At 61.2% G+C, this 25,528-nt stretch overlaps 1 long non-coding RNA gene and 1 pseudogene across 4 annotated transcripts in view; one reads left to right on the forward strand and one right to left on the reverse strand.

The window, feature by feature from the left end:
* The window catches only part of LOC308631439, a 566,835-nt gene that overhangs the window by 48,793 nt on the left and 492,514 nt on the right, over positions 1-25,528 (reverse strand). The gene's annotated exons all lie outside the window — the stretch shown is intronic.
* Positions 1-25,528, forward strand: part of LOC308632048 (phosphatidylinositol 3,4,5-trisphosphate-dependent Rac exchanger 1 protein-like) — a 38,451-nt pseudogene that overhangs the window by 7,288 nt on the left and 5,635 nt on the right. Inside the window, exons 3-21 of the transcript XR_014024323.1 lie at positions 3,227-3,327; positions 5,996-6,138; positions 7,529-7,624; positions 8,285-8,433; positions 9,843-9,928; positions 11,698-11,834; positions 12,258-12,369; positions 12,632-12,819; positions 13,013-13,174; positions 13,757-13,956; positions 14,577-14,850; positions 16,669-16,871; positions 18,185-18,273; positions 19,476-19,558; positions 19,642-19,732; positions 21,533-21,661; positions 21,881-21,922; positions 22,804-23,024; positions 24,328-24,427. The product of XR_014024323.1 is annotated as a phosphatidylinositol 3,4,5-trisphosphate-dependent Rac exchanger 1 protein-like (transcript). The remainder of the gene's footprint in view (positions 1-3,226; positions 3,328-5,995; positions 6,139-7,528; positions 7,625-8,284; positions 8,434-9,842; positions 9,929-11,697; positions 11,835-12,257; positions 12,370-12,631; positions 12,820-13,012; positions 13,175-13,756; positions 13,957-14,576; positions 14,851-16,668; positions 16,872-18,184; positions 18,274-19,475; positions 19,559-19,641; positions 19,733-21,532; positions 21,662-21,880; positions 21,923-22,803; positions 23,025-24,327; positions 24,428-25,528) is intronic.

Here is a 25,528-nt window from a genome sequence, read left to right on the forward strand (position 1 = left end):
GCCAGGCGAGCGTGCTACCGCTTGAGCCACATCTCCAGCCCCTAATATTTATTTTTTAGTTTTCGGCGGACACAACATCTTTGTTTGTATGTGGTGCTGAGGATCGAACCAGGGCCGCACGCATGCCAGGCGAGCGTGCTACCGCTTGAGCCACATCCCCAGCCCAGTTACATAGTTCTTTGCCCACTCCTCTCCTGTACCTTCATCACTCTATTCAGATGACATCATCCACACTTTTTACTTCTCCCGTGTCTGCCCAGGTACTACTTACCATCCACCCATCACTACCTCCGCCTGTGTACATAGGGTTAGAAAAGCCACTGCGTCTTGGGTTTCTTACTTGGGCCACTTAAAGACAGTTCTTACCCCCACAGGTTGAAAAGCTGAATGTAAAAGTGTTTTCTCAAATGCCAACCAGAACATTCCAGTTCCTGGTTAAAATTATGACCTGGTTCTCATTGTTTTTAGGATAGAATTCAAATCCTGAGTATCACGAAGAGCCTTGGGATTGGGTTCCTTTCCTCTGTCTTTGTTTAGAATTTCTGTGAGCAGCCCACCACTACCTCATTTGCCCTCCACATACCTAGTATGGTGTGTTCTGAGTGTGGACTGTGGGGTCTCACTTGCATGCCTTCATGCTCTTCTGTGGTTTCTTTTGAAATGAATGCATGCACTCCCTCCCTTCCTTCCTTCCTGGATTGAACTCAGGGGCACTCGATCACTGAGCCACATCCCAAGCCCTATTCTGTATTTTATTTAGAGACGGGGTGTCACTGAGTTGCTTAGGGCCTCGCCTTTGCCGAGGCTGGCTTTGAACTTGAGATCCTCCTGCTTCAGCCTCCCTAGCTCCTGGGATTTCAGGCATGCGCCTTCACGCCTGGCCTTTTCCTTTCTTCTTGTGTTCTGACTAGATGTCTCTCTGTCCTCTCTCAGGCCTCAGGAAGCCTTTCTTTCCCCTGCAGTCATGCATACCTCTGTCATAACACTTGAACTATATTTATGGGATCCTTAGTGTGAGCTGTGGGTGTGTTTCAGTGTTTGCTGTAACAGTGGGACCCAGAAATCGGGGGGGTTGCAAGACCCTGGCCTTGGGCTCAGACTTGCTGTCTAGAAGCGCAGGGCCTCTAACCCCCCACTGCACTGCCCCCTGGGGACTCTGTGCAGTCAGCCCAGAGGCATGCCAGGCAGACCCGGTTCACATCCTGGCTCTGCTACTTCCTGGCTGCGTCACCTCGGGCGGGCCGCTGGTTACCGTATCTGTGCCTCAGGTTGCCCACCTGTAAAAAACGCAGCCTGGTGGGAGTCACTGCTTGGCGAGTGTAGCTCTTAGTGCAGTCCTCGCCTCCTGCGGAGGACCCGAGGCGGGCCCAAGTTCTGTCAGCGAAGAAGGCTAAAGAAACCACAGGGGGACTTGCGGGCATGGGACAGTGAGACCAAGAGACAGGAGTGGGGACGTCTGCAGAGTTTGCCTCACAGCTGTGCGGCAGGCAGGTGAGCCTCAGGCAGGTGTGCGGCTGCCAGGTGAGCCCACGGGCAGGTGAGCCACAGGCAGGTGAGCCACAGGCAGGTGAGCCACAGGCAGGTATGCAACAGGCGGGTGAGCCTCAGGCAGGTGTGCAGCAGGCAGGTGTGCGGCAGGCAGGTGAGCCTTGGGCAGGTGTGCAGCAGGCAGGTAAGCCTTGGGCAGGCGAGCCACGGGCAGGTGTGCAGCAGGCGGGTGAGCCTTGGGCAGGTGAGCCACGGACAGGTGTGCAGCAGGTAGTTGAGCCTCGGGCAGCTGTGCCTCGGGCAGGTGATGGCAGGTGAGCTGCCACGTGGGTGCCTGCTTTGTAGTTCAGGTGCTTTGGCTGCAGCCCAGACAGCCCTGGCTTTGGGGCTCTGAGCTTCCCGGGCCTTGCTGCTATGGACTCTGTGGCCTCATGTTTCCCAGACTCCACTTGTGCCAGGGGACAGCCTGCTGGTGTCACAGCAGGCTGTGGTGAGGGACCTCGCTGGTCACCTTCCCCAGGTCCCTCAGAGTGGGGAGCCCAGGCTGCCCAGAAGTCAGGTGGATGCCAAATGCTGCCCCGCCTGCCTGGCTGTTGAGCTGGGCCTGCGCCACCTGGACCCTGGATGTCCCTCCTGCCATCCTGGCAGCTGGGGGTGGCTGCCTGGGCTGCAGCCCCTTGGGGCCCTCCCTCAGCTGGGCCTGAGCTCACTGGCTCTCTAGCACTGTCTGGCTGGGTCAGTAAACCCAAGGCCAGAGCTGCCCCCACCTGCTCAGGGCCTGGCCTGTGCTCAGCAGCAGCCACCTCTGATAGTGCAGCCGTGTCCCTTGAACCTGGGAAAATGCCCTCCTCACCCCAGGCTGCTGGCAGGGAGGGCCGCAGAACCCTCTGCCGCTCCTTGGCCAGTTGTTGGGGAGGGAGGCGGCTGGAGGGCCTCTTGCCAGTGACCCCCTCCCCAGCTCCTTTCTCAGTCCACAGACTTCAGGACTGCAGCCTTGTCCCCAGGGGGACACAGCAAGGCTCCAGGCCCCTGCCCCCGCCTGGCTGCTCCCCTGGCTGCCCTGCTCCTCCTGGTTTCTCCTTCCCACCTCTGGGCCTTTGTCCTGCTGTCCTCTGCCCAAGTCCCCCGCTGCCCTTCCACTCTCTCTCCGCCACTGTATTGAGATTATCTGGGTTGCAGGCAACAGAAATGATGTTGGATAATTTAGCGGGGGTGGTGGTGGCAGGGGACAGGGCTCCCTGGGGGGAGGTGGGGCAGACCTGGGAGCCAGGCGCCAGGGAAGTCTGAGGAGGGGGAGCCCCGGGGACCACCTCAGGGTCCGCTGCTGGGAAGAAGCACACACCTGCCTCCTGTCCTGCCCCCACCCCTCAGGTGTCCCGCACCTGGGCAGGGAGGTTCCTGTGGCCCCGCAGGATGGTGACTCCTTGTCTGGCCCTGGGGTGGGGGTGTGTCCTGAGCACGGTCCTGCTCAGGACGTCTGCCAGGGAGGGTCGGCTGGGACAGAACCCTACAGTGCCCTGCGCACTGGCCTGTCCTCTCCAGGCTTCCGGGGGGAGACGGGTCGCCCAGGTGGCCCTGAGAGGAACCACATCCCCTGGTTCTGATGGTGTCAGTTGGCAAGTTTTCAGTTGCAGGGACAAAGCCTCAAGTGGAAGGGGACTTAGAGGAGCAGCGTGGATGAGGAGGTGTGGGCGGTGGCTCTGGCGGGATGTGGCTCAGAGTTGCCAGCTCACCTAAGGCCACTGTGCCCCTCTGTTCCATGCCAGGGAGACTGCCAGACGCGAGAGGAGGCTGTGGCGCTCGGCGTGGGCCTGTGCAACAACGGCTTCATGCACCACGGTAACCCTTCCCCGGCCTCTGCCCAGCCCTCCCTGCCCGCCTCGCCCATCACTCAGAGCGCAACTCCTGCTGCCCGCCAGCCCCTTGCGCCGTTCCGGGGGCCCGTGTCAAGGCGGCCTTCCTGCCTGTGGCTGAGCCCACGTGGCCTTCCAGACTCATGGTTCTGCTCTTCTCCAGCCGGTGCCTGTTGTGTCCCAGGCTCGGTGCTAGATCCTGGGGACAGCAATGAGCCGAACAGGTCCCAGTCGTTTCTGTGTGTGTCCCAATCAGAAAGATCACATCTTCTGGATCGTTCCAGGTGGTGCAAGTGAGGAGGCCTTGGACTCTCACTCTGAGCAAGGCAGGAGTCCCCAGAGGTTCTGAGCAGGAGGGACGTGGTGACTTGGGTTTCTTCTAGACCCTTCTGGCTTCAGTCTGTGGGGCGGGGCAGGGGCCTGGTGGAGGTCCAGGGCAGGGCCACGTGGCTAGGGCCAGGCGGTGGCACAGAGGTGGGAGAGTGTTGGGTCAGGAGACCCTAGGCCTCGGGCCCTCGGCCGGGTCCTCCCCAGCTGCCGCTCTTCTGATGAACTCAGCTTGGAACTTTCTCTTGAAGGGCCAGGTGGCAAGTGCTCTCAGCTCTGCGGGCCACAGGGTCCCTGTCACAGCCACTCTCTGCCCTTGTAACACAGAAGCAGCTACACACAGCACTGAACCAGCTGGGCATGGCCATGTGCCGTCAGACTTTATTTAGGGAACCAGGGGCGGCCACCGTGTTCCAGCCCCAAGGCCTGCCTTCTGGCTGGTGGGCGGGGCGGGACCTGCCTCTGGGGGGCTCCCCGCTGGGCCTCAGTTCCCCAGCTTTCCCGGGAGGCCTTGCCATCTGCCATGGTTTATGGGGTCCGGGCTGCTTCCTGCTGTTCATTTCCCCCGTGAGGCTAGGTCACCCATCTGCCCTGGCTCAGTGTGCCCAGAAGCTGCCCTTGTGCCCCTGGGGCCTCCCAACAGCTCTGCTCGCCCACCAGCCAGCTGGGCCGGACCACTTGTTTGTGGGTGAGGGTAATTAGGGGTCCACCCCCGCTGCTATTCCAGGAAGGCTGCTGGGAGAGGACATTCCTCAGGGGGGTCCCAGCAGTTTGGACGCTCTGGAGGGTGGGAAATTGCAGGGTGCGGCCCTTTTCTCCTGTCCCTGCCACGACCTCAAAAATAGGCTAAAATAGGAAAAAGAGCCCAAGCCCAGGATTGCGGCCTTGGCCAAGTGCAGGGCAGGCACAGAGTGGGGCTGGCGGGACCTCCTGCAGTGGAGCTGAGCTGTCCCAGAGAAGTACCCCCAGGCTGGACCCCTCTCATGCCAATACAGGCTGTCTGCTCTTTTCCCTGTGGATGAGGCTGGACGTGCATGTGGTCAGGGTCAGCAAGGGTCCAAGCAGGGGACCTGACTCCAGGTCTGTGTGGCTCATAGAGCCTGGCCAGCGGCCTCCACAGAGAGGTGTAAGTTGGGCCTCACCTGGGGATTCCCTGCCTTTTCGGGACACGCCAGCAGGACACAGCACTGCGTTCTCCTCCCACTCCCGGAATTTTCTAGCTTCGTGTTTACAGTAGAGGCCAAGCCAGCCCGCCCTCCTGGCTCCCCACTCTGGGGGAAGTAGCAATTTGTGTGTCTGTTTTCTCCAAAGAGGTGATATGGTGGCCAGACAGGTAGGGTCCTGGCGAAGTGTCCTGGGGACTAGGAAGAGGAAACACTTCCTTTGTCTTCTGTTCCGCCACCAGATCCCCCGTCTTTAGGGGTGCGTCTAGGCAGCTGGTTCTCCTGGCCGCAGGGACCCGCTAACCTTAGGCAGCTGGCTACCTGAACCTCACAGGCCGGATTCCCCTGGCTTATTTCACCCAGCCCTCGCTGACAGGCCCGGGGGGCAGCACAGGGAAAGGAGGGGCCTGCGTGGGGCCCCAGTGCGGCTGCTGACCCTGACCTGGACGGATTTGTCTATCGGCCTGGGCGTTGGTCTTTCCACCTGTGGAAGGGCTGCAACAGCCTTTCCATCTGCCCAAGGGGTAGACGAGCTAAGCACAGCCACAGAGGCCTGGCCCGGAGGTGCCTGGTGACCCTAAGCCATGGCCTCGGGCTGCATCTGGTTTCTTGTGTGCATTTTCCTGGCTCATCCTGGTACAGGGGTCAGCACTTTTTTCTGTAAAGAGTCAGATAGTGGGAATTTAGGCCCTGTGTGCCTTGTGACCTGTCACACCTGTCCAACCTTGGCATTGTGGCTGGAGAGCTGCCAGCTGCAGACAGTGTTGGGGCTCTTTCCAGTAAAACTTTATTTGTAGGAACAGGTAGTGGGCCAGACGTGGGTCCTGGAGCCTCAGTTTGCCGACCCCCTTGGTTTGTGTCCTTAGCCCCGAGGTAGTGTGCGTGTGCTTGGCCGACTGTGGCTTTACTGTTCACAAGCAGGTCTTCCACCCCAGGAGTCCTGGTGTGTGGTGTGAGGTAGGGGTCTGGCTTACTCTTTCCCGAGTCAGAGTCCCATCCGCAGAGGGCTCCGCAGTCCTTTACGCCCGTCACACCCTGAGCAGCCAGGGGGTTTGGGACACACCAAACCTGTGTGGGGCTAGCCCAGCCCTTGGCTGCCAGGTGGCAAGTGTGGCTGACGTGTGGCTGTGAGTCTGACCGTGGCTTGTGTGTCTGTGTCTGCAGTGCTGGAGAAGAGCGAGTTCAAGGATGAGTCCCAGTACTTCCGCTTCCACGCTGACGAGGAGATGGAGGGGACCAACAGCAAGAACAGACAGCTTCGCAATGACTTCAAGCTGGTGGAGAACATCCTGGCCAAGCGGCTGCTGGTAGGAGCAGGCTGGGCCCGGGCACCGTCCTTCCCAGGCCTCCTGTGGGATTGGAGGTGGCCGGAGGCCAGGTCACTGCATGGCCCAGGCGCCCTCCTCACACAGGTCCGGGGTGCTGAGTGCCCTCCCTGAGTTCCAGCTCCACTTGTCTTCCCGGCTGCTGCAGCCTGGCGCTGTGCCCGGGGACGGCCTCCCAAAGCCACTTCCCTGCCCCCCAGAGCCTGGGTCTCAGACTGGCGCCTACCTGTGTTCGGTGGCTGTCGATAGCTCTGCAATTCAGGGAGGTCTCACAGCTTTGCAGGAAGTTGACCCGCCTAGCCCCCCAAATCCTGTTTCTCTGTCCACCAGTGAGCACCAGCCCCTCCAGATGCGTGGTCCCAGCGGGTGGTGGACAGGGGCTCAGAGCGGGTCGCTCACCCTGCCCAGGTCAGAGCTGGAGTCGGCCTGGTGTGGAGACACTCAGTGCCTTCTGTGGGTTCCATTTCTCCTTCCTCTCCGGGGCTCCTGTCACACCCAGGGTGGGCTGCAAGTGCTCAGCGTGGCCTAGGGGACTCTGCCTCTCCCCTCCACCTCCGGTGCTATCCTCGCCCGGCCCCAGCCACCTGAGCCCTTTCCTTCCCCTTCAGTGCCTCAGGGCCGTGGCCCGCTGGCTGCTGCCTGGGGTCCTTCCCCACTCCCATGTCCAGCCCTCAGCTCCAGTGTGGCCCTCAGCCACCCAGGGCAGGCCCCGGCCCTTAGCTGCTGTCCTGTAGTTCAAGGTGCTCACAGCCCTGCACTGCGGTCTGCGGTTGATCCCGGGCTGGCCCTCCCCTGCGGTCAGCTGCAGAGGGGGACTGTCCAGTCCATCTTGCTGGGGAGCGTGTCTGCCGTACCCACGGAGCGCTTGGCGTGTCTGACCGGCGCGGCTCCCTGGATGTTATTGCATGGCTGCGCCCATTTCCCTGTGTCCCCAGGAGCCCCAGCACCTGCTTCCAGCAGTAGAGGGCTGCTGCTCCTTGAGCTGCTTTTCCACTCCCACAGTCATGGGGCTGGGTGTCTTGGGTCTGCTTTATTCATTAAGTCATTTATTGAGCACCTATGGTATGCCAGTGGATGGGGAGACAGCGTGTAGAGAGGGGACTGTCCCTGGGTTTGCAGGAGGAAGGGGTGACAGATTGAACACACACCAGGCTCTGGCGGGAGCCAGGTGGTGCCCTCACCTCAGGTGCCTACTGTGTGCAGGTGGGGCTTGTATTTGGCCTGGTCTGGCTGCTGTGCTGCAGGCCCCTCATCTGCACCCCACCCTGGTGGCCCTGGGGCATGAGGAGACAGTAGGATCCCAGTCCTGTGGGCATCAGGGTGGGGTGCCCTGGGCACCTCCTGCCTGACCGGGTCTGCTTCGGGCCCCCAGATCCTGCCCCAGGAGGAGGACTACGGCTTCGACATCGAGGAGGAGAAGAACAAGGCCGTGGTGGTGAAGTCGGTCCAGAGGGGCTCGCTGGCCGAGGTGAGGCCCAGGGCTGCTCTGGCAGGGGCTTGTGCAGGTGGGAGGGCAGCTCAGCAGGTCTGGGGACGAGGGCTGGTGCTCTCTCTTGTCCATATGGGGAAACTGGGCCCAGGACCCCTGCAGGTACTAGGGAGCCGGACGCCCTGGCCGCTCGGCGCTGTCCTGGTGCGGCCCACCAGCGCCCCCTGCTGGCGCTGTGTGGAGGCCCAGGACACACTCAAGTTCTGAATCAGTTTTGGAATGAGCTGCGAAGATAAAAAACCTAAATATTGGTGGCTCGAGCAGGAGGAGCTCATTGTCCCCTGGGCATGGTCTGGAGGAGAAGGAATGGGAGGGGATCTGAGCCCCAGACTCGCAGCTTCTCCTGGGTGGGGAGGTGGGGCTGCAGCTGCCAGGCCAGGCAGCCCAGGCTCCCAAAGCCCTTTGTGAGGGGCAGTCACGAGGTGGCCACCCTGTTAGACCCCCTGCTCCACCCAGCCGGGCAGGCCACCTGTGGCCCCTGTAGCTGGGTCCAGACCCAGGCCCCGCGCCCTGCAGGGCTTCCCTGGGGGAGCCGCCTTGGCCCGCTGGGCTGTCCCTGTCCTTGAGGAACACAGGGAGGGCCCTTCACTGTGGATGGCAGTGTTTGCACTCACACGCCTGTCCTCTGCTGCCCCCAAGATGGCCGGCCTGCAGGTGGGCAGGAGGATCTACTCCATCAACGAGGACCTGGTGTTCCTGCGGCCCTTCTCAGAGGTGGAGTCCCTCCTCAACCAGTGCTTCTGCTCCCGCCGCCCCCTGCGCCTCCTGGTGGCCACCAAGGCCAAAGAGTGAGTGACCCCGGGCCTGGTGCCCAGCCTGATGGCATGCTGAGGAGGGACCAGTGCTGGGGCTGGTGGGGTGGGAGCTCTGTCCTGGGGGGTGGCCGTCACTGAAGCCACCATGGGACACGCTGCCCCTGCTCTTCAGTAGCCTCGGCTGGGCCGAGGGGCGTGGGCCTGGCATGCGGCCCTGTCAGCATGGACGCAGCTCCTGCCCTTCATGGGCCCCTGGTCAAGTGGGGGACAGAGCAGGGGACAGAAGTACACTGGTCGGGGCGTGAGATACGTCCCCAGCTGGGGCAGCGAGTGAGCCATGGAGACGCAGAGAGCTGGCCTTAGACTGTGATAAGGTGGGCAGAGAGGTCACCAGGGCTCCTCATGGGGACTTCTGGGGGAGCAGGGCTCCAGGCAGAGGAAGCAGCGGTGCCTGGGCCTGTGGTGGGGCCGTCTCTGGCAGCTGTGAGGCCCAGCACGAGGGGTGCGGACGGGTGGGGGAGGCCAGCGGGACAGGGCGGCCAGGCCTGTGGGGCCCTGCGCCACGATGAGCCCTATGGAGAGCGGCTGGAGGTTCCGACGGGTGCGGGGGCTACAGGGGGAGAGGGAGGGGCGGCGGGACAGATGAGGTACAGGGGAGAGTCGTCCATGGAAAAGTCATGCTGGGTGTCTACGCCTCTCTTTTATTTGAGGCCAGCGCTCTGTTGCCGGGAGGGGGCCATTCTGATGTGACAGTTTCAGTAAAAGGCCAGCTCGTTCAGGGAGATCTGAGCACGGTTTGGCCCGTGCAGGTGGCGGAGCTGGCCAAAGGGGAGCCAGCCGTCTGCTTGACTTCCAGAAGCACCTGGGGTTTGGAACAGCCTTAGGGGATGGCTTTATCTGGCACAAGAGGGGACGTGCCAGAACAGGAGGGACAAAGGCAGGCCTGGGGACATAGCCTGGGTGGGCGTGTCCAGGACAAAGGACGCCTGCTGCCCACCCTAGCAGGTGTGGCCCCTCTCTGCTGTGGTAGAGAACGGGCCCCAGCGTGTCTGACACTCGGGCTTTCCAACCCCTCTCTAGGGGACTGGTGGGTGTGTTGGGGGGACAACACCAAGGTGTGCTGGGCCACTGCTCACCCTACCGTCTACGATAATTGAGTCAATGTCCACGGGGGTGCTGGCCTGGCCTCCAGGGCTCCTGGGTGTGGGGGCAGTGCAGGCAGGCCTGTGGAACTTCGGGGCTCTTGGCCACTGAGGATTGGTGGCGTGGACTCTGGGTAACTGGCATGTCCCCTCATGTGGGACTGGGCTGCCTGGTGCTGCTCTTGTTTTGGGCTGAGTTTCCCAGAAGCCTTAGAGGCAGGGGCTCCCCCAGGTGGCCCCAGGTTATGGGGAAGGATGCTGCTTTCCTATGGCCTTACCCTGTCACTGTGCCTGCGACAGGACCATCAAAGTCCCCGACCACCCAGAGGCCCTGTGCTTCCAGATCCGAGGAGCCGCCCCGCCCTATGTCTTCGCCGTGGGGAGAGGTGAGCAGGAGCCTGGCTGACCAGCAGCAGCTCTGGGCTGGGGCTGTCTGTGTCCCCGGAGTTCAGAGTCGTGGGGACCCGTGCACCCAGCTCTGCCGACCCGGGTGCCATTGGCATTTTTCTCCCTTCCTGAAGCTAAGACTTGGGAACACTAAGCACACGTGGGCGGACCAGCCTGAGAGACACCAGGGAGCCCTGGGGACCACGGCAAGGTGACGGGCGCTGTTCGTCTCTGAAGTGGCAGCGCTCTCCAGGCTCAGCCTTGCGGGGCAGGGACTGGCCCTGGAGCCAGACTGGGCATGTCAGGAGAAGTCAGGGTCCCACAGAGCCATGCCGCAGCCCCAGGGCCACCAGCTGGAGGCCTCTGCTCTCTGCAGCGCCTTGTCCTGGAGAGGAGAGGGGCAGGTCTGCAGGACTGGGCCCAGCATTGTATCTCAGGGCTTCCTTCTAAACTCTAAAGGTCACTTTTGAGGTCAGAGTTATACCTCTAATATCTGTTCACTGAGAAAGTGAACAGAGGGCTCCCGAGAAACGGAGAGCATTTTAGAGTGAGCTTGTGATTTATCTTTGAAGCAGTGATCTGTGACTGCGGGTGACTTGCCTCCTTCTCCAGAGGACATCTGGCAGGACTGGAGATGTTTTCAGTGGTCACAACTGGGGAGGATGTGCCATTAGCCTCTAGGGCAGACCGGAATGCAGCTGTCACCCCATAGTGCCCAGGGTGGCCCTACAGAGCCGAGCTCCCTGGCCCAGGTGGTGGGAGTGCAGGGGAGAAGCCCTGCCCTGGAGCAGCCGCAGCGTGTAGTGATCAGTGTGCCAGCAGCTCTCCGTTACTATAACAAAATACTCAAGACTGTCACCCTACATGGAGGAAAGGTTGGCTGGGCATGGTGGCACATGCCTATAATCCCAGCAACTCAGGAGGCTGGGGCAGGAGGATCCCAAATTTAAGGCTAGCAACTTGGTGAGACCTTGTCTCAAAACAGGCCTGGGGCTACCCCCTTGGCCCGGCTCTTCGTGTTTCCTCCACCTCTGAGAAAGCACCCAGCTGGGTCCAGGCCTTTGGGGACATTCCAGGTCTACACCGTAGCAGTGGGTGAACCAGCCAAGCCCAGCAAGGCTGCCATGTTCCCGAGCCCTTGCCCAGAGCCGGGCTCGGTGCTGGATGCCTCCTGTGCCAATTCCCTGGTGTCTCAGGAACCTTGTGAGTGGCTTGATCCTCGTCCCCTCTTAGCAGTGAGGACCCTGAGCCCAGCAGGTGGAGGAGTCCTGAATGATGGTTCCGTGGACAGCAGGGTGTGCCCTTGTCACCTGCCCACACAGGCAGAATCTCAGTCTTTGTCTGCAAGTCACATTGTCCCCAAGGCCCCAGGGGATGCGGGAGGAAGGTGCACCTGGCAACTGGTAGCGCCAGCTCGAGGCCCGGCTTCTGGCCAGGTGGCCTCGAGGCTGCCGATACTCCTGAGCCTCTGCTCCCCTGGCCACACGGGCTGACCCTGGTGCAGGACCACGGGTTGTGCAGGGCAATGAGGGAGACGAAGCTCTCGCGTGACCTGAGCCTGGATTCAGACCCGGCTCCTCTGTGTGTGGCCTTGGCTAGCTGTCCCCTCTGAGTCTGTCCCCTCTGTGAAGTGGGGTGCCAGGTCCCACTCTGTGCACTCGGGGGCCACTGCTGGCTCCAGGGGGAGGTGTGGCCAGGTGCCTCCGGTGGCCTGCCTTGCCTGCTGCACCCCGCCGCCCTGGCCCTGCCTCAAGCGCTCCTCCCCCAGGCTCCGAGGCCATGGCTGCTGGACTGTGTGCCGGCCAGTGTGTCCTGAAGGTCAACGGCAACAACGTGGCCAGCGAGGGTGCCCAGGAGGTCCTGGAGCACTTCCAGGCGTTCCGGAGTCGTGGAGAGGAGGCGCTGGTGAGCGGCCGGGGTGGTGCCCCCCCCCTGGGGAGACGTGTGGGCAGCACAGGGGGCTCTGCCCAGGGCACCAGAGGACTGGCCCCACCCCCCACCTGGGTCCCCAGCTCTGGGATACGGACAGGGGCTCTAGGCAGGGTGGCATCGTCCACCCCCTCTGCTGTCTGTCTGGGTGTCCACGGCCAGACTGTGACTTGGCCTGGGGACTCGGGTGCTGGCACTTTTCAAGGCTCCCTCCCCTGGCAGTGGTGGGGCGGGCGCCATCCAGGCTGAGGGCAGGGCGTTCCCGGGGGCCTTGGGAGCTCCAGGGACATCTGGAGGCTCCTTTAGGGCAGTGTCCCTAACCGGCCCAGAGCTGAGTGGGTGGCCCCTTGGCCCCGTTTCCTCCTCCCTGGCCGTCCCTCTCACAGCGGCTCCTCCCAGGGCCTCTACCACTGGATCTACCACACCCATGAGGACGCCCAGGAGGCGCGAGCCAGCCAGGAGACCCCCGGAGAGGACCTGGGGGCCCTGGAGGACGACCAGCCAGACTCTGGTAGGGGGAGGCAGGGTCGCGACAGGGACAGGGCGGAGTCCTGTTCTGTGCCAGTGTCCTGCCCACCTGTGGGACTGGGTGTGGGGGGCAGGTGGGCAGGCTCTTCCAGGGCGGGGTGGACGGCAGCAGGCAGCAGAGGCAGCCAGCGCCGTGGAACGGGCTCCGGCCGCCCTCGAGTTGAGGCTCCCGTTGCATGCCGGTGCCAGGGCTTGGCTGCGTGGCGTGGCGCTCTCCTCAGTGTCGCCTGCCCCCTGGCTTCCAGCCTGGCCCCTGCTGTCCCTGGGCCCACAGCTGAGTCTGCGCGAGGACGGGCCGGTGGTCAGCCTGACGGTGGACAACGTGAGCCTGGAGCACGGCGTGGTGTACGAGTACTTGAGCACGGCCGGCGTCAAGTGCCACGTGCTGGAGAGGATCGTGGAGCCCCGCGGCTGCTTCGGCCTCGCCGCCAAGGTGCTGGGCAGGGGCCCTCCTGGAGCCCGAGGTCCAGTCCCTGTCCCTGCACCTGGCGGCCATGGGCCGAGGAGGCGACTTGTCCCTTAGCCTGAGTCTGCAGCATGGCCGCAGCGGACCTGACCTGGGGTGCTGGTAGAGCCTGGACCCTCCCGGCTCAGTGGGTGCTCAGCGGCCACTGCTGCTTCTGCAGGTCCTGGAGGCCTTCGCTGCAGAGGACAGCGCCTTTGTGCAGAACTGCGGACGGCTCATGGCCAGGAGCAGCGCCATCGTGACCATGCCCCACTTCGAGTTCCGCAACATCTGTGACACCAAGCTGGAGAGCATCGGCCGGAGGATCGCCTGCTACCAGAAGGTAGCTGCGCCCCAGAGGTCTCCACCGCTGGCTGCCAGGCGTGGGACCTCACCTGGGGTATTTTTTTTGTCAGTGTCAAACTCCAGTCCAACTTTGCTTAAACAGGAAATTTTATGGGTTTCTATCACTGAAGAGTACAGAGGTGAACTTCAGGCATGGTTGTATCCAGGCTCTCAATCGGATATGACACTATTGCAGGAGTACGGCCACTCTCCGTCCCTCGGTTTTGTTCCCCACATGGCTTCACACTCGGGCCGTGAGGTGGTGGCCCTCATAGCTCTGGCCTTAGCGCTATCAGAGGGAGCTCTTGCTGGCCCTGTCCTAGTCCCTGTTGGGGGGAAGGCAGCCCTGCCTGAACCTCAGAACTGAGCCAGGAGAGACGGTTCCTTGAGGCCAGCTTAGGTGCAGCAGCTGACGTGGAGAAGTGGGTGCAACTAAGTCCTGAGGCCTCCACGCCCCGGCCTCTGCCTGGCCCAGGAGGGACAGTGTGGGGGCAGTGCTTCCCATTCGGAGGCCCTGCTTCCTAGGGGTGGCCCAGAATCCCCGGTCCCCGCTCACGGTCCGTGCCCCCTCTGTTCTCAGTTTGCAGCTCAGCTGAGGAGCCGGGTCAGCCCCGCCTTCAAGCAGGCAGCCCTAGAGCCCCACCCCCTGTGCGGCCTGGACTTCTGCCCCACCAACTGCCACGTCAACCTCATGGAGGTGTCCTACCCCAAGACCACCCCCTCGGTGGGCAGGTCCTTCAGCATTCGCTTCCTCCCTCATCGGCCTTGACCCTGAGCAAGGTACCTGCTTGTGTCTGTTAGAGGTGGTGCTTAGACTCACACTCTGGTACCTCAACAGAACCGTGTCTGGGGGCCGACAGTCCAGGCTAGAATGGTGGCTCCGTGGTCATTAGGAGTCCAGGCCCTTCTATCTTTCTGCGTCACCATCTCTAGAAGGGGTCTCTAACTTTCAGGGTGCCTCATGGTGGAGTATGGCTGCTGGTGTGCCAGCCACCATGTCTGCATTTCCAGATAGGAAAAGCCAACCGTGGTTAAAGGTGTATTAGCATCAAACTGAAACTGTCTTCTTGAGGTAACTTAGTGGATCAAGATTCTGAAAAGGGCAGTCGGACGCTGTGGTGTGCACCTGAAACTGAGGCAAAGGATCACAGAGTTTGAGTACAGCATTGGAACTTAGTGAGACCCTGTCCCGAAATTAAAAAAAAAAAAAAATTAAAAAGGCTGAGGTAGAACTCAGTGGTAGAGCATTTGCCTGGCCTGCACGAGGCACTCAGTTCCATCCCTGGTACCGCCAAAAAAAGGAAAAGAAAAAGAAAGTTCTGGCAGGGAAGTTCCCTCTCCCGGAGTTCTGGGAGTGGGTCTGCTTTCGCTGACCTCCCGCCTGCCCTCCTCCCCTGCAGGCCACCTGAACCCCATGTCCTACACCCAGCACAGCATCACCACCATGGCTGCCCCGTCCTGGAAGTGCCTGCCTGCTGTGGACGGGGACCCCAACGGCCAGGCTCTCAACGACAGCCTCGGGCCCCCCAGCGGGGCCCTGGGCCAGGAGGACCGGGGCCTGAGCTTCCTGCTGAAGCAGGAGGACCGTGAGGTGCAGGACGCCTACCTGCAGCTCTTCACCAAGCTGGATGTGGCCCTCAAGGAGATGAAGCAGTACGTCATCCAGATCAACAGGTGAGCCGAGGCGGGGGCCGCGGGGCGGCGGGGGCGGCCTCAGCCTCACTCCACAGCAGGGGAGTGAACTTGTTGAGGGGAGCCGTCCTATACACAATGGGCTGCGCTCATCAAATGCTAGGGGCACTCCTACCCCCAAGGTGACAACCCAGAGTGTCTACGGACATTGCCAGATGCCCCTGGGGGACATAGTACCCTTCCAGCAGAGCAGTGAGTGCTGCAGCCTCCTCAGGGAGGCCGAGGCACTTGGTGAAAGCCTTGGGATCTTTGTTCTTTTAACATCCCAGGAAGATAGAGAGCTGGGCCTGAGGTCCCCCTTGCTGTGACACAGCAGGGCGCATGCAGCACCCCCTGTGCCAAGGGTGGGCACTGAGTGTCTGCAGGGCAGCAGGGTGGGGCAGAGCAGGGTTGATGGCACCTCTGGGATGGGCAGGCCAGAGGTGGGCCATTCTGCATGACAGTGACCCCTACTTCAGCAAACATGTGGGGGAGGAGACAGGATGTAGCCATTAGGACCCTGGAGACCAGCCACCAGAAGCAGCCTCTGGATGGGGCTGGGGCCCTCCTGGATGTGGCCCTCTAGGAGATAAAGTAGTACATCACCTGCCTGGAGGGGACGATTTTGAGAGTGTCAGGAACACTTGAGCAGGGACCAGGTACTAAGGGCTCTAAGGAACTGCTGATTCCGTTCTGCAGAGTGAGAGGCACATGGTCACCTTAAGACAGGGCGTCTTCCTGGAGCCTGTTGGCATTTTGGGTGGGTCATTCTGTGTTGTGGGCCGCCCTGGGCACTGTGGGTGGGTGGCAGCGTCACCAACCTCTATCCCCCAGAGGCCCTAGCACCCCTTGCCCCTGTGGTGACAACCCAGACCATCTCAAGACGGCGTCCAGTATCCCCTGCAAGGCACATTGCCCCTGGGGGAGATCGGAGGCTGAAGAGCCCTGTGCTAGAGTCACAACGGGGATGGACAGGGTGACTTGCTCTCGAGGCTCTCTTAATCCTCAGGGCTGGGAGGGGGGGCTGCAGGGACAGGTGGACCCCCTCGTGCTGCGCCCCTGCTGCAGGCTCCTGAGGTCCTGTCGCGCTCTCTGCCTCATGGGTGGGGACTTCTCTGTGGAGGCCGCGGCTGCAGGCTCAGGAGCCCGAGGCCTGGGCTTTACTCCTGGCCTGTTGGCCGTGTGACCTCAGGCTGCCTCTCTGACCCTCGGTTTCCTCACCTGCAGAGCGGGGCCAGTTGTGACCCTGATCTCCTGAGAGGCGGGATGGTGGCTAGCCTGGGCTTGTGGGTCGCCTGTGAGGCCCAGCACTGTGTCTAACATGTGGCGTGTCAGTCCCCACCTCCCAGCCTTGAGACGCCTGTGACACCATCCTGCTGCGCAGGTCGAGTCTCATGAACAGTTTGCCTCGGGCCTCTCAGACAGGAGGTGGTGGCGTTAGTGTTTGAAGGGGCTGCGGCCTGGGCAGGAACTGCCTTTTGAATGACTTTTCCTTGTGCGCGTGTTTACCTGCCATCTGTCCCGGGTGCTCTTGTCCGTGGTGGCAGAGCCCAGGGGTGTCCGAGGCCCTGTGGCCTGCCGTCTGGAAGCCATGCCCTCTGGGTCATGTGCAGAGCCCCAGCCCGTGCTCAGAGCCAGGCCAGGAGCCGCCAGAAGGCGTGAACCTGCGCTCTCACCCCGGCACGGCTGCGGGCGGCTGCGCAGTTGTGGTTGCCTTTCCAAGGGGCGACACAAAACCCTGGACAGCTACCTGTGCAGGATCAAAGGTCACAGCTGGTGAAGCTGGGGCCTGGGCCTTTACCTGGAGCCCTTGCCCTGCAGGCTGCTGTCCACCATCACGGAGCCCACCCCTGGCGGGGCCTGTGACCCCTGGCTGAGGAGGCCTCCTCCTCCTCACTGGTCAGCGAGGAGAGCGAGATGGACAGGACCGACCATGGGAGCATCAAGAAAGTGTGCTTCAAAGTGTCCGAGGAAGACCAGGAGGACTCGGGCCACGATACCATGAGCTACCGCGACTCCTATAGGTGGGCATGGTATGGGTGGCCCGGGGCTTGGTGGGACGGCCAGCAAGACAGTGAGCCTCTGACCATATGGAAGTTGGGACCATGGACGTTTTGTGGAATGCGGTGGTCTGGCCCTGAGACCTGCCCAGGGTGCATCCCAGAGAGCCCACCCAGGTCCCCGCCCAGGCTGGCGCTTCCATCTGGCCTGGTAGACGCCACCCTTTCAGCCATACGTGTCCCAGTGCAGAGGAGAGGGCTGATCTGCCCACACGGTGTGCTTCAAACTTGGTTTAAGACCTGTGGTTTCTGCCAGGCATAGGGATGCACTCCTGTAATGCCAGAGCTAGGGAGGCCGAAGCAGGAGGATCCCAAGTTCAAGGCCAGCCTGGCCAACTTAGTGAGGCTCTGTCTCAAAATAAGTAGATGATAGGTAGGTAGGTAGGTAGTTAGAGCTGGGGGTGCACCTTAATGGTAGAGCACCCCGGGGTTCAGTCCCCAGCACTACAAAAATAAACGCTATTTATTTTTACTTGATCTGAGGAATAAGTCTGTTTCTTTTTCTTCTGAGAGGCCGTGAGCTGTCTTGCCACTGGTTAGATTAATTGTAACGACAGCAGTGAGGCCTTAATTAGCGGTTAAGTAGATTAGAACTCAGTTCCCTGTGCTAACTCTGCCTGGCTGCTGGTAATTCCTTATCTCAGCCTAATGAGCCCCGGACCCCCTGAGAAGGGCCTTGTCACCTTCAGCTGCAGCCAGAAGGAGTCCTAGGCAGCCAGACCCCTCTGGTGGGCAAAGCCCAGGGCTGCAGGGATGCGGCCAGCGAATGCTCCTCTTGTCCCCACGGGACCTGCCTAGTCCTTGTGCCCAGTTTCCTGGAGTCTGTAACCGGGTCGTTCTCGCTGCGTGTGTGCCTGTCCTCGGAGCTCCGAGGCCAAGGTCCCTCGCGTCTCTGGGTTTTCCTTCTGAAGTTCCTGTTCCTCTGGTTTTTCATTGAATTGTCAAAGAGCGTAGGGTGGAATTTTGGAACAGTTGCTCCTGATTCCTTGAGTTCCTTTTGGTCAGGTGAGTGGTGGGTTGTGCCCAGAGTCAGGGTTGTCCCTAAGAAGAGCCAGGCACTCGGGAGCACTGGGGACCTTGGACAGTGGTGACAGCTGAGTGGAAGCAACTCTCCGCTCTGTTTCTGTGCTGGGCCATGAAGCGCTTCCCCCCGGCGGACCTGAAAGACCCCGGGCTGGTTGTCCCCTGGGCTGGGGCTTGACCGTGCTCTGGAGCGGGTCTGGGTGCGGGGCAAGGGGTGCGAGCGAGGGTGACTCGGCCGTCTCGCCCCAACGCAGCGAGTGCAACAGCAACCGGGACTTGGTCCTGTCCTACACCAGCGTGAGAAGCAACAGCTCTTACCTGGGCAGCGACGAGATGGGGTCCGGTGAGTGGGCCGCCCATTGGGGAGGGTCCTGGCCGGTTGGTTAGCGGGTGTCCTCCTGCTCTGTTCCGTTGTTTGGAGTTCGTTGCTTTGAATCGCATGGAGCCGCCTCCTGTCTGCTGGTTTGGCAGGTACTTAGTCAAGCACCTCTCACGCACCAGGTGCTGGAACTTAGCAAAGCTAAGATCCCCACACGGAGCAGATAGAGACCTCGGTGCGGTCGTGCACCATGGCCTATGGTTGCATGGGATGTGTGGGTGGTGGGTGCTCCGAGGTCCCACAGATCCCTGGAACCAAGGGGGCCCATAGGGATGACCATGCACCAACCCAAAGTCCAGATAGCACAGGAAGGTTTAAAGAAGCCAGTGAACTCGAATCCAAACCCGTCGTGCTCCCAAGTGTACCCACCGATGGTACTTGGATGCTGTCGGCAAGGGCACATGTATGCAGAGGGACATGCGGTGGCTGGCGGGCGGCTGGACGGACAGGTGGATGATCAGAGGAGGTCGTGCTGTGTCTGCAGCGCTTCCTGAAGCCTGACGTTGCTGTGTGTTAATTTCAGTCTCATTCTCTCAGACTTAGAAAGTACACTTTGTGCATAAATAGGTCACACGTCCACATGGGCCATTATTAGAAAGACAAGAGACAGGCTGAGGTGGCGGATCCCTCCCACCCTCAGCCACGGCCTCCTGCTGCCCAGGCCGCCCCCCTGCACCCCGTTACTGCTGTGTCCTGCCAGAGGACGTCTCTGCATAAAAACTTGCCCCCATCATGTGGCAGAAGAAAAGAAGGCCCAGGCAGGCGGACTGTGTGGCTGGGCTCTAATGTCTCATGATAGAAGATCAGGCCATTGAAATATGTCCCCAGAGGGGTTCAGTGGAGCTGACTTCACTGGAACAGGGGCTGTGACTCTGTGGGGCTGGGATCCAGGTCTTTGTCCTCAGTGCCCTCATTTGTGGAGTGGGAATGACAACAGCTTGCCATCTGGGGGGTGTTTGTGCTTCTTGCCCATTTTTTAGATGAAGAAACAGAAGCTCAGAGAGGTCCAGGGATTTGCCCAGTGACTCAGCTGGGGCCTGAGTCTGGCAGGCTACATGTCCCCTGTGGGTCTAGGGCTCTATAGCCGTGTGGCCTCCTTGAGAAGAGGTTGGGGAGGAGCGGGGTGGGGCAGCAATGACTGACAGCCGCGCTCTGTCTTCTGCCAGGGGACGAGCTGCCCTGTGACATGCGCATCCCATCGGACAAGCAGGACAAGCTCCATGGCTGCCTGGAGCACCTCTCCAACCAGGTCGGCCTCGTCCCAGCCTGGTGTGGCCCTGGGTCCTCGAAGCCCCCTGGCCGCCACGCTCACCGGGGGCTTCTTGTCTCCAGGTGGACGCCATCAACACGCTGCTCAAGGGGCCGGTGATGGGCAGGGCCTTCGAGGAGACCAGGCATTTCCCCATGGAGCACAGTCTCCAAGGTGAGGGGCGCCCGGTGGGAGCAGGCTGGATGCTGGGCACACACCCCTGCTGCGTGGCTCTGGCTGGTCCAGGCTGGCAGACTCCTGCCTGAGGGCCACATCAGCCCACAGCCTGCTTTCGCTCAGAATCTGTCTCCACTGTCATCCTTATATTTTAAAGTTTCGTAAAAGCCAAACAACAAGGTCTGTGTGGTAGAAGCTGTAGGAGCTGCAAAGCCTGACCTGGCTCTCTACAGGGACAATTGGTGTCCTGGGGTTGGTCCCTGGGTCCCCTGGGCCTGCCCATTTGTGACACGAGGGACAGCCTGGAGTGCACTTCCTGTCTGTCATACCCACGGAGATCTGCTCCCCTCATCACACTTTCCAGCCTTGTGACTTTGCTGCGGAGTTTATTATTGATGTGACTTTTGTTTTGTTAATGGCATCTCCTGCAGAGTATGGTGGTGCAGGCCTGTGGTCCTAGTGACTCAGGAGGCTGAGGCAGGAGGACCTCAAGCTTGAGATCAGCCTTGGTAATTTAGCAAAACCCTGTCTCAAAGAAAAAAGAAAGGACTGGGGATGTAGCTCAGTGGTAAAGGGCTGGTGGTTCAATTCCCCAGTACCTAAGTGAATGAACAAATAGGTTTTGAAAAGGTATCTTCCTTTTGGAGATTGAATTTTAAAAGGATCTTATTAAAATGCCCCCATAGGAAGAGCCAGTGTAGTAGGCCATATATTGATGATAAGCCACAGTGATCAACTTAATGGGAAAGCCACAGTGTCATCCCACTGCCGTCAGGTGGGCACTGCTCCCTGCCCGGGGCCTCTGCTGCTCTTCAGGAGAGGGCTGTGTGAGAGAAGAGTTAAGGCCTCACCAGCACCAAACCGAGGCTTTCCTCTGCAATGATTGAGATGAAAAGAATTGGCATTTCTTATGTCCTCCTGCCTTTCATCCCACTAACCCCCCCACCATCTGTCCGTCCCCAGCTGCCAGTCCATCTGTGCAGCTATGCAGCAGGTAAATAGTTCCCTAGAGCCAGCTTGTGCCAGGCCTTGTGCTGGGTGCTGGTGACCCTGAGCCCGATGGGACACTGCTGACCTCGCGGGCTCCCAGCTGTGTGCAGGAGACGGGAATGTGGACAGCCTCTGCCTCCAGGGGAGCATCGGGTCTGCTCAGCTGTCCCTCCCGCTGTGTCAATCCCCTGTCCAGGGGTGAACCTCACGGAGAAACAGCAGAGAGGGCCCCAAGCCACAAAGACCTCAGAGACCCGGGAAGAGGCCAAGGGAACAGGGGCCTGCGTCTGCCTGGCCTTTGGCCTGTTAGGGCCACATTCAGGTCCCAGTTCTCCCACTACCCAGTGTGACTTTAGGCAAGTGACTTGCCTGGGCTTCCCCCTCTGTTTAGGGAAGGGTTAGAACGAGGTCACAACTCATGTGCCTGCTTAGTTGGTTGTGGCATGAAGACCTGTGCCTGAGAAGAAGGCTTCTGTGGCTACCGGGTCCAGATCTGGGAGCAAAGAGTGCTGTGATTGATTGGTGCTGTCTCCACTGGATTGTCTGTGGCTGTGGATCCTGGCCCCCAACTGGCAGGAAGGGTGCTGAGATGGATCCGTGGTGTCTGCGATGGGAGTGGCATGTGAAGTGGAAGCACACTGACCATGCATTTGTCCTCCAAGGCCTGGATTACATCCTAGAGCCTGCTGCTCCCCGGATCTAGGTTATAAGCTTTGGAATCTGGTGACAGGGCATGGGCTTTTGTGCCACTGTTCTCCAAAGCCACCTCCGTCCCTTCCCGGCCCTCATGCCGCTTTCCTGCCCCAGAGTTCAAACAGAAAGAAGAGTGTATGGTCCGTGGCCGGAGCTTGATCCAGATCAGCATCCAGGAGGACCCCTGGAACCTGCCCAGCTCCATCAAGACCCTGGTGGACAACATCCAGAGATACGTGGAAGGTCTGCGGGCAGGGAGGGTCATGGGGGGCCTGTGGCCTTTGGCTGGGTCTGGAGTGCAGCAGGGTCCTGTTGGGGCCCACCTCTGTGCCCCTTCCCCTGTGTGCTCAGGGAAGGGGAGAGGAGTGGCTGCACGCTGTCAGCTGAGTGGCCTCCCCGGGCCGGCTCTCCTGTCGCCTGCCAGCCCCCCTTAGCCGCCTCCTCCTCTCCCTCCTCCTTCAGATGGCAAGAACCAGCTGCTCCTGGCCTTGCTGAAGTGCACAGGTGAGGGCTTTGCGGGGCAGCCGTGAGTGCATGGGCCCAGGGGTACGCGGCGAGGCCTGCCTGGCTGTAGGCGTCCATGAGGACAGCCTGGGGGGCCTCTTCTGTGGCCAGGGTGATTTTTTCTTGGCCCATCAGGATCTGCACTGGGGAAGGCAACCCTTTGGCCTCCTGCCCCTCTAAGACTTGCACCTTGTGTCCAAGGGACAAGTCTCAGTCCCTGGAGCTGGGAGCCCTGTCTTGGGCCACCTGCTTCCTGGGTGATTATGACGAGGACACAGGATAGAGGGCGGAGGGCGAGGGAGGCTGCTTGTCAGTAGGCTCCAGACCCAGCAGACGGTGGAGGCCGGAGCTGCAGGTGGGGTGGGCCACGTTTGTCCACCTTTGTCCCTCCCTTCTCAGAAATTTGTAGTCAAGGGAGGATCCAGGTCAAAATAGGCAGCTGCACGCAGCTGGCCAGATGTTGAGGGTAATTCCTCTCAGCAGCTGAGACCTGCAGCCTCTTTGCCTCAGGTGGGGCGGGGTGGTGGAGGGGCGGGGCAGCAGGAGAACCCGGTTCTCAAAAGCGCCGGTGGAGCTCGGTGGCACAGCCGCACCACTGGCACACAGCCGGCCAGGCCGAGAAGTACTGCATCCCAGAGAGATGGCCAGGGATGGGCCTGGATAGTGGCCAGGAACCCACAGGCCCACCTGCTTGGTCGGGGGAGCAGCAGCTTTTGGGTGAGGTGGCTTGCTCATGGAGGGGGGAATTCTGTGGACCTGGCTTTTGGCCCCAAGAAAACTTTTGGCCAGTTCGCCCCATGCAGGGTCTGTGGGGGGCTCGGGGCCAGGGGTGGTGCAGCCTGCTGCCAGCACCTGCCCAGAGGCCTGTCTGTCCATCACAGACACCGAGCTGCAGCTGCGCAGGGACGCCATCTTCTGCCAGGCCCTGGTGGCCGCCGTGTGCACCTTCTCCGAGCAGCTGCTGGCGGCCCTCAGCTACCGCTACAACAACAACGGCGAGTACGAGGAGAGCAGCCCGGACGCCAGTCGCAAGTGGCTGGAGCAGGTGGCCGCCACCGGGGTCCTGCTGCACTGCCAGTCCCTGCTGGCGCCAGCCGCAGTGGTGAGTGGGCAGAGGAGGACGGGAGGCCCCCCAGCCTGTGTCCCCTGCAGTTGGCTCCCAGGGCCCCGCTGTTCACACAGCAGGTGTTTATTGAGCACCTACCATGTACTGCTGTTAGGAACTGGGGCCTTACGTCCTGGTGGGAGGGAGACACACATAGGTAAAAGACATGGCGTAGACCATGGTGCTCAAGCTAGGCGGTTTTGCCCCAGGGGACACTGGCAACATCTGGAGACATTTTTAGTTATAGCAGTTGAAATATCCAGGAGTAGTGTCTCTGGCACTTGGTGTGTGGAGGCCAGAGATGCTCCTCAGTGTCCTACAACAGTCCCAGGACAAATACCTGCAGTGCTGGGTGGCTCTGGTGGCCAAGGCCCAGCCGCTGGCTGGTGGGAAGTGTGGCCTCGGAGCGCCCTCTGCTGGGCAGAAGTCTGCTCTCACCCGACTCAGAAAGGCTGCCTGGGCACCAGCCCTCATGTCTTGGAGCCACATGCTAGTCCCTGTCCGTTTGGTCTCTGACGTCGCGAGGCACCAGACTGCTGGGGTCCACAGCTCACCTTCCAGCCGGGGAGGCAGATGAGAAGACACAACGGAAGGCTGGGGGGAGAGGCAGGGAGTGGAGGCCATGGCGTCCTTGGGGATCTGTGGTCAGAGCTGGCCGTGTTGAAGCGGTGACTTTGAGCCAGTAGACAGGAACAGCCTGGGGCAGAGGGAGCAGCTGTGGCCCCGGGAGCAGGGAGGCGGTGGGAGGTGAGGTGCGTGGGCTGGGTCTGCAGGGCTGGGCCTCGCTCTGGGCAGGAGGCTCGCAGGTTGGAGGCAGGTGAGAGACAGGATGTGGGTTCAAGTTAGACAAAGGTAACAGCACGGGGAGAGGGGGGTTGTTTGGGGGAGGGTTAGGGGGAACTGTGGGGTCCTCCTGGGACGTGGACCCCCCTGGAGTGGTGGCTGGGAAGTTGGGGGGCTCTGGAGCGTGTTTTGATGGTGGGTCCCAGGGCTTGGTCATGGCTGTGTATGGGGCAAGGGGAGAGAGAATCGGGTGGGTGGGGCCTGCTGGAGGGGCAGGAGGTGGTGGGTTAGCTTTGGAATGGTTGTTCATGACCGTTGGTGCAGGGAAGGGCCACTCAGCAAGTCAGAGCCAGATGGGTTCTGACCCTGGGGGAGCAGGACAAGCTGTAGGCAGAGCACACGCAGGACCGGTGGGAGGAGCCCGCTGTGTAGCACGTGGCCTAGATTCGGACCCCAGCTTGTCCAGGGAAAGCTTGGGGTGGGTGGCACCCGAGGTCCCTCATGTGTCTTCTTGCAGAAGGAGGAACGCACCATGCTGGAGGACATCTGGGTGACCCTGTCGGAGCTGGACAACGTCAGCTTCTCCTTCAAGCAGCTGGATGAGAACTACGTGGCCAGTGAGTGACTCCCCGCCACTGTGGGTGTCAGGAGGCTGAGGCGGCAGGAGCGTGTGGGGCCACCTGGCCTCCCGTGCCAGCAGGCCAGCTGCCCGAGCCTCACTCCCCAGCTGGAGTCTGAGAGCTGAATTGCAGCACACGTGGAAAAGGGGTTCTTCCACATCAGCCAGCTGCCCCACCACCCGTGAAAGACCCACGAGCGATTCTCATTCAGATCCCATTCAGATCGCCCCTCTTTGTGGGGAAGAATTAAGATTCTTAGGGACTAAGGCCGTGATTACCTGAGGTTCCTTGGTCCTGTCTTCCTCCCTCTGCCCTGCCCATCCCCCTGCCCACCTGCCCACCCACTCGCACCACCCACCCCAGACACGTCCGCAGCAGGGAGCACTCGGTACTTGCCAGCCAGAGACAGGCTCTGGGCCACGGTGCTGGGCAGCATGACCACAGCTTCTGCCCTCCCCGTGGTGGTCTCACCCTGGGTCACCTAGGGACATCAGAGATGCCGATCCCAGTCGCTGGCTGCTGTGGGTCAGTTGGGGCCTGGGTAGGGGTCCCGGGGGAGCGCAGGTGACCTCCTGCTGAGGCCGAGAACCCTGTGGGTGCTTCCCGCGTGGCTCTGCTGGGCCCTGGGGACCCCGCCCAGACCTCCACCTCGGGAACTCAGGGGTGGAACAGGGCGCCCATGTGCCACGTGCTCTCCCCAGGACTCCAGAGCTCATGGGCCCTTTCACTTCACTTCATAAAAGCCCCCTGAGACAGCTTTTTCCCAAGTGCCACCCCCTTGAAATGGCTGTGTGTCTGGGCTGCGTGTCTGGGCTCTCGGGGACATCCATCCTCCCCTTCAGGGACCAGCTCTGACCTCCTTGGGGCAGTACCGTCCCTGCTGAGGACGCAGACTGCTGCCCAGGGGCCAGTTTGAGTTGGCTGTGGTGCTGCCTTTCGTGGGCCGAGCTGGGCTCCGGGAGAAGCCCTGGTCCACCAGTGACACCTGCAGGCGCAGCCGGGGTCCCCAGGGCCGCACTCTGCCCCCCTGCCCGCAGCTCTTCCTCATGGGGGTGAATGAGATGCAGGTCCTGTTGGAGGGCAGCTTTTGCCAGGTGG

This window comes from Spermophilus citellus (genome assembly GCF_964194105.1).
Source record: "Spermophilus citellus genome assembly, chromosome: 12".
Classification (NCBI taxonomy): Eukaryota; Metazoa; Chordata; class Mammalia; order Rodentia; family Sciuridae; genus Spermophilus; species Spermophilus citellus.